Genomic DNA, 6,000 nt, shown 5'->3' on the forward strand with positions numbered 1-6,000 from the left:
CATCTGGACTGGCTTAGTGGAAGGCTTTGGGGCAGTGTGGCAAGTCCAGGCACAACTCAAAACAGCAAAGTTCCCAACTAAATAAAGTCACCTTCAAACTTTATGAACATTTCAGCTGATGGTCGGCACATCAACCCCCTTTTCTTGTGACTTTAATCTACTTCCTGGTCGCACTGGGAGATTTGGAGCTAAGTTGCTAAGTGCGTTTGATTGACAGACGACACAGTCCAGTTTGGGCTCCCACGACGCAACTACCCGAAACACAGACGGCAACGAAGGCGTGGTTGCCAAAACATCTGGGCCAATGGGTGCAGCAAGGAGGCGGGGCTGGCCATTTCGCCGAAAAGGGGGAGCGAGTGTACAGCGGAGAGGTCTTTTCGGGTTTTGGGCTGGCAAAGTTTGGATGCACCAACACGCCTATTTGATTGAAACACACAGGGAAAGGCAAAGATGGGTTTACTGTGAACAAACAGAAAGAATTGGGGGGTGTGGAGAGGATATTATCTATAGCCTGTTGTTGACAAAAAAATAAAAATAAACAAGAAGCAACAAAGAACTCAGAGGGGGAAATAAATTGGACCACAAAATAAGCTAGTCCTTGTCTTTTTTTTATTTTTATTTTTTTTTGTGGGCAACGCAGCCCGAAGACAGAGGAGAAACTACCAACTAGCCTACAACCTCCAGTGGCCAGGAGAGAGAGAAAGCCAGGCTGGGTTCCTGGAGACAGACGCGGGAGAGACAGAAAGGAAAGGATAGCAGCAGCATTTTACGCCGTGGCCCCAGACAACAAGAGGCGACCAAGGAGGGAGAGGAATTCCCCAGCACCGAACAAGCAGGTAGGACCACTGATTACTCTCCCAAATATGCGAGTAGCCAGCCAGACAGACCCACTGGATGTTGTTCACCCGGAGCGAGGCAGCGTGGAGTCTGCCTGCCTCTACCCCTTCTACCTGCCACCATCCTCGGTTTGGTTTCAACGCGTACGCGCTTCCTTGCCTTGCCATACCCTTTGGTAACAACAGGACAATTTCCACGTTTCGTCGCTCAGGCGAAATAACCCACGTTTGCGAAACTTTACGGAAAGAGCGATGTGCAGGCGATATATATATTTTTTAAATCAGACACACATGCTCGACTGTGTCCTCAGATAGTAGATTTCCATCCGATATAATATCGTATTGCCGTCTCCTCCCTCCCCTGCCTTCTCCCCCGAAAAGACCGTATGAATTCTGAAGCGTAAACTTTTATTTTGGGAGCTTGTTTCTCGCACATTTGGAACAATACTCCTCGCGCTTAGCACACTACAAATGGAGCTGCACGCGTTCGGCTATTTTGCAATATTGCAAGAGGAAGCCAGCAAGACATTTAGGTCCGTTTTGGAGCCTCTACTCGCCCAAATTCGGCAGTCTGACGGCTCGGCCGTTTGAGGCGAGACAAGAAGACCCGAGGTGACATCTCTGCGTGGGGAGAGGGAGGGAGGGGAGGCACACGGTACAGCACAGCACAGCACAGCGGTGATACACTCGCTAAGCTATAGGGCTACGTCTGATTGAAACATGCCATTTCGGCGTAGTGAAATGGGATTATTTTTTTTCTTAATGAAATAGTCTGCGATACTAGGTCACGGTGTTCCCAGCTGTCCATCAGGAGCCTTTTTGAATGGAGCCAATCGCCTTTCATGGCGCCAGACAAGCACACACAGCCTCACACACACAGCCAGCCAAACACAATGTCCCTTCAATATTTAATATCTGCCATAACAAGAACACACGAAGCACATCCAGCCTGCCGAAATGTAAAGGGGGAAATCCGGCCTGTCTCACTGATCTCGCCAACCCAAAAGGCTCCAGTTTGTGTGTGTTTGAGGGAGAAAGAAACCGTGTGTGTGTTCTGTTTTAAGGCTGCCACATGGATACTCTGTTTTTTCGCTAAACAGAAAGCGAGTCACTGGTAGTACAAATAACTTTTCCCCAGCGGATATTTCGGACGGGCCTCGTATTTCTTTGCAAATAAAATGTTGTAGTATATAGGCTGCAATCGAGATGATGTGCTTAATGTTACTAAAGACATATTACTCCATGCTCAGAGGAGCGCAGTGTTTCGGGCATCGCACTTGAGCTTAATTTGCAAAAGACGTTTTTAAGAGTTCTGTAAAGAAAAGAGCCATGTGTGTATGCACGTTCTCAGTCAGAGCTCGGAGTCAATGCATAGCCTATCTACAAATTACATCTGCTGTTTAAGCGTCTTCAGATGGACGGCATTGGCTGTATTTTCATAGCAATTTATTAAGATGAGCTACGAGACTAAACATTTCCAGTGGAGCAGTCTTTAGTATTTTCTGAGTATTTATACAAAGCCAAGCTGCCGGCCCTCTCCTGGAGGCTGTTAGCAGGGGAAGAGACGGGCTTTTTGGTCTCTTTGTCGGGTGTTTTTTTAAATGGTGAGCTGAAGGCTCTAATCTGTTTGAGATGATGAATCCTTCAGTTCAGTCGGTGAGTGTCCGTAGTTAAGTGCCCTCGTGCAGGCTGCATAGTAGCGCGTGTAGGCCCCGGTCGGCCCGGTGGGCAGCGGGCAAGGGCGCGCGCTCTGCCCAGGTAGATGATGCCACCACGAGACCTGCTTATCAGCAGTTTACTCACAGTAGTACATTGCTCAACACACAACAGAGTTATATTGGACTATCTTCTCACACAGGCCCCTATGGTCTCCACGTGTGAAATGAACACCATAAGATAGCCCGTGCGCGCCGTGGCCTGGCGGCTCCATGGGTAACGGCAGACTCGCGCCTGCATAGCTCTGGTGGCGCACGTGCCGGTGTGGTCTCCGAGACCTAGCTGCAGGAGTGTGATCACATCACATAGCCTCCACACACACGCACACAGACACGTCAACCGAGGACACATCTCGCGTCACACATTTTGCAGTGGCGCGCACTAAGTTGGGCCGTGCATGGTGTTCTGTCCGGTACCGGGGCCATTCACGTGGGCAGAATCTGTCCTAACTAACGGCTGCACGAGGGTTTGCTCGGGTTACACCCGCCGAACCGACAGGAACTAAAGTAGGTTATGACGATGGCGCACAGCACAGCACAGCACAGCACACTCATTCATAATAGATCTCACATTTGAGGAGAACCGCCTCATGAACCGCTGTCTCGGTGTGTGTGTGTGTGTGTGTGTGTGTGTGTGTGTGTGTGTGTGTGTGTGTGTGTGTGTGTGTGTGTGTGTGTGTGTGTGTGTGCTACATGGAGTGAGGGGCACAGAGTATAAGATGCTGCTTCACAGATTTACTCATCTCTCTCTCTCACACACACACACACACACACACACACACACACACACACACACACACACACACACACACACACACACACACACACACGAAAATAATGTGCCCCAGCACATCGTGTTCTGCACAGAGTTTAGCGCGCATTGTGCTTGGCATGATCGATTGGTGGCTGGTGAGGACATCTAAAGCTTCATTACAATCACACTCGTCCCCTTTAATATGGCACATTTATTTAATCTGTGTCCATTGGCAGCGGCCTGCCTTGGGTCCATGTTTTGGTTGTTGGTTTGGATTTCAGATGCCAAGGGACACACACATTCTCTCTCTCTCTCTCTCTCTCTCTCTCTCTCTCTCTCTCTCTCTCTCACTCACACACACACACACACACACACACACACACACACACACACACACACACACACACACACACACACACACACACACATCAAATGTTATATCCGTGCAATAAAAACGTCTCTTTAATAACAAAATGTCAGACCATGTTCAGTGAATGAACAATGAAGTAGACTTGTATTTCAAATAACCATGTCTCAGATGTGGCATTTTGTGAACATTATTAAGGTGTAATTACTGTATGCTCCGAGTGGCAAACGATTGGTTTGATTGTAGTGAATTCTTCGTGATTGTGCGTAATTGCGAGAGTAACATCTGCACGTGACGTTGCGTATTGCTGTTTGTGCTTTATTCGGTTTCTAAAATGTCTCGTGATCTAATCGGCCCTCTAATATTTGGGGGGTGTGAGTGAGTGTGCGTGTGAGAGGGAAAGTGTGTGTGTGTGTGTGTGTGTGTGTGTGTGTGTGTGTGTGTGTGTGTGTGTGTGTGTGTGTGTGTGTGTGTGTGTGTGTGTGTGAGAGAGAGTGAGAGAGAGTCGGTGTTTAGGAAGGTGATGTGCACCTGCGATTGGGGTCGCTGCCCCCCGTTCTAAATATTTCTCCCGACAACGAGTAACTTTAGCAGGTGGAGGTGCAGGACACTGTCCGGTTCTGTTAGGTGTGTGTGTGTGTGTGTGTGTGTGTGTGTGTGTGTGTGTGTGTGTGTGTGTGTGTGTGTGTGTGTGTGTGTGTGTGTGTGTGTGTTGGGTTAGATGAGGTTAGGCTTCTGTATTAGTCTCTCCACCAGGGAGAATTTAGTCTCGGAGACAAAAAAGGACATAAGAGGACAACACAAACAAACAAGCAGATTAAAAACGTTACCGCTGTAAAAGGATAATAATAAAAAAGACTACAATGGGTAAGGCAGGCTCAGAAACCTGTGGGATACAAACCTATGTACTTTAATCTTCAGTCTGGACGCAGCCCCAGATGTGAGTGACTCGACATGTACAGTAGGACACTACATGCGACTTGCCTTCTTTTTGGCGTGTCATTGTGTATCAGGTGGGCACGAATGCAGAAATAAAACGAGTCTTTCCCGCCAGGTGAGGGGTACATTGCGGATGGGCTTTGGTCTGGGTACTGTGTTATGTTATTGCTTTGTTATTTTGTTGTTAATTACTGGCATTCTCCAACACGTTGAGGTGGAATGGCATCGGTGGGCACGCACTTTTGTGCAGGTGACGCATTCTGCACGTTAGTCTAGGCTTTATAAGACTGGTTGTAAACATGTATACTTATCGATTTATTTGTTCATGCCAATGCTCTTGAAGTGGAAATACTCGTAGATAATTTGCAAACCGTTGAGATTATCCGGTGTTTCTGTTTTAAAATGAAATGTTCTCCCTCTGATTATTTAAACATCGGGTCTTCTATGGAGTCGGCACTCCGTAGGCTTGGAATGTTGCAGTCTTAACCCCGTAGGTCTCCCGTGACTGTATAGGGATATCGGTATGGGCTCGGGTGGTCTATCGGAGCCCCGTTACCCCGGATACCTCCGGTGAGGGTGACGACAAGGCCACGAGGCAGTTTAGTTTCAGTTACGATTCTCGCGTCTAGTTTGGGGGTGCTCGCCCCCCCAAAACTGACAGCGCGCGCCACACTGGCTTGGCAATGACGAGCTGTCCATGTTTATTCCAGATGTAATGTTTTTTTTTTAACGTAGACTTTTTAACGACTTTCAAACAAATGTTCTCCCATCCAGCGCTGAAATGAAAATATTCCCCATTTCTGTCAGTAAATATGACCTAGGCTGTGCATTGGCGTTGGCCAGACACACCTGGGACACCTTGCGCCTGTAGCCCATCTGGGGAGATTCAAGACAAGAGCTATCGGGTAATCTAGACGGCTTTTATTCCATCTGGGAAGAGTTAAGAGGAGAGTTAGTTATCTAGTTATTTAAGAGTAAAGAGAATAGTTATCTAGTTATAGCCTATCTAAGAGTTAAGAGGAGAGAGTTATCTGGTTATATTCAACAGTTAAGAGGATAGTTATGTAGTAATATCTAAGAGTTAAGAGGAGAGATTTATCTGGTTATATTCAACAGTTAAGAGGATAGTTATGTAGTAATATCTATGAGTTGTGTATCCATCTCGACGTGGCTGCTGTGAACTCTGAACATGCAACCGAGGTATTGCACACTCCATTGACGTCGCGTTTGATCGGAATGTTACTCTTCTTTTACTTTTTAAAAATCTGCATTTTGTGGCAATGTGGTTAATGTGGCATAGCATACAGAAATCTCGATCTCGTTTTCACTGCTTTCTTTTAATGAACACACTGCGCAACACAGAAAACAATCTAAGGCGAATTAGTGATA

General features: G+C 47.1%; 1 protein-coding gene across 1 annotated transcript in view; it reads left to right on the forward strand.

Annotated features, from left to right (window-relative positions):
• The first annotated feature begins 54 nt into the window (after positions 1-54).
• The window catches only part of zbtb20 (zinc finger and BTB domain containing 20), a 70,750-nt gene continuing 64,804 nt past the window's right edge, over positions 55-6,000 (forward strand). Inside the window, exon 1 of the mRNA XM_063202712.1 lies at positions 55-836. The gene's annotated coding sequence lies outside the window, so the exon portion shown is untranslated. The remainder of the gene's footprint in view (positions 837-6,000) is intronic.

The sequence above is a fragment of the Engraulis encrasicolus genome, chromosome 7 (genome assembly GCF_034702125.1).
Source record: "Engraulis encrasicolus isolate BLACKSEA-1 chromosome 7, IST_EnEncr_1.0, whole genome shotgun sequence".
In the NCBI taxonomy this organism is placed as follows: domain Eukaryota; kingdom Metazoa; phylum Chordata; class Actinopteri; order Clupeiformes; family Engraulidae; genus Engraulis; species Engraulis encrasicolus.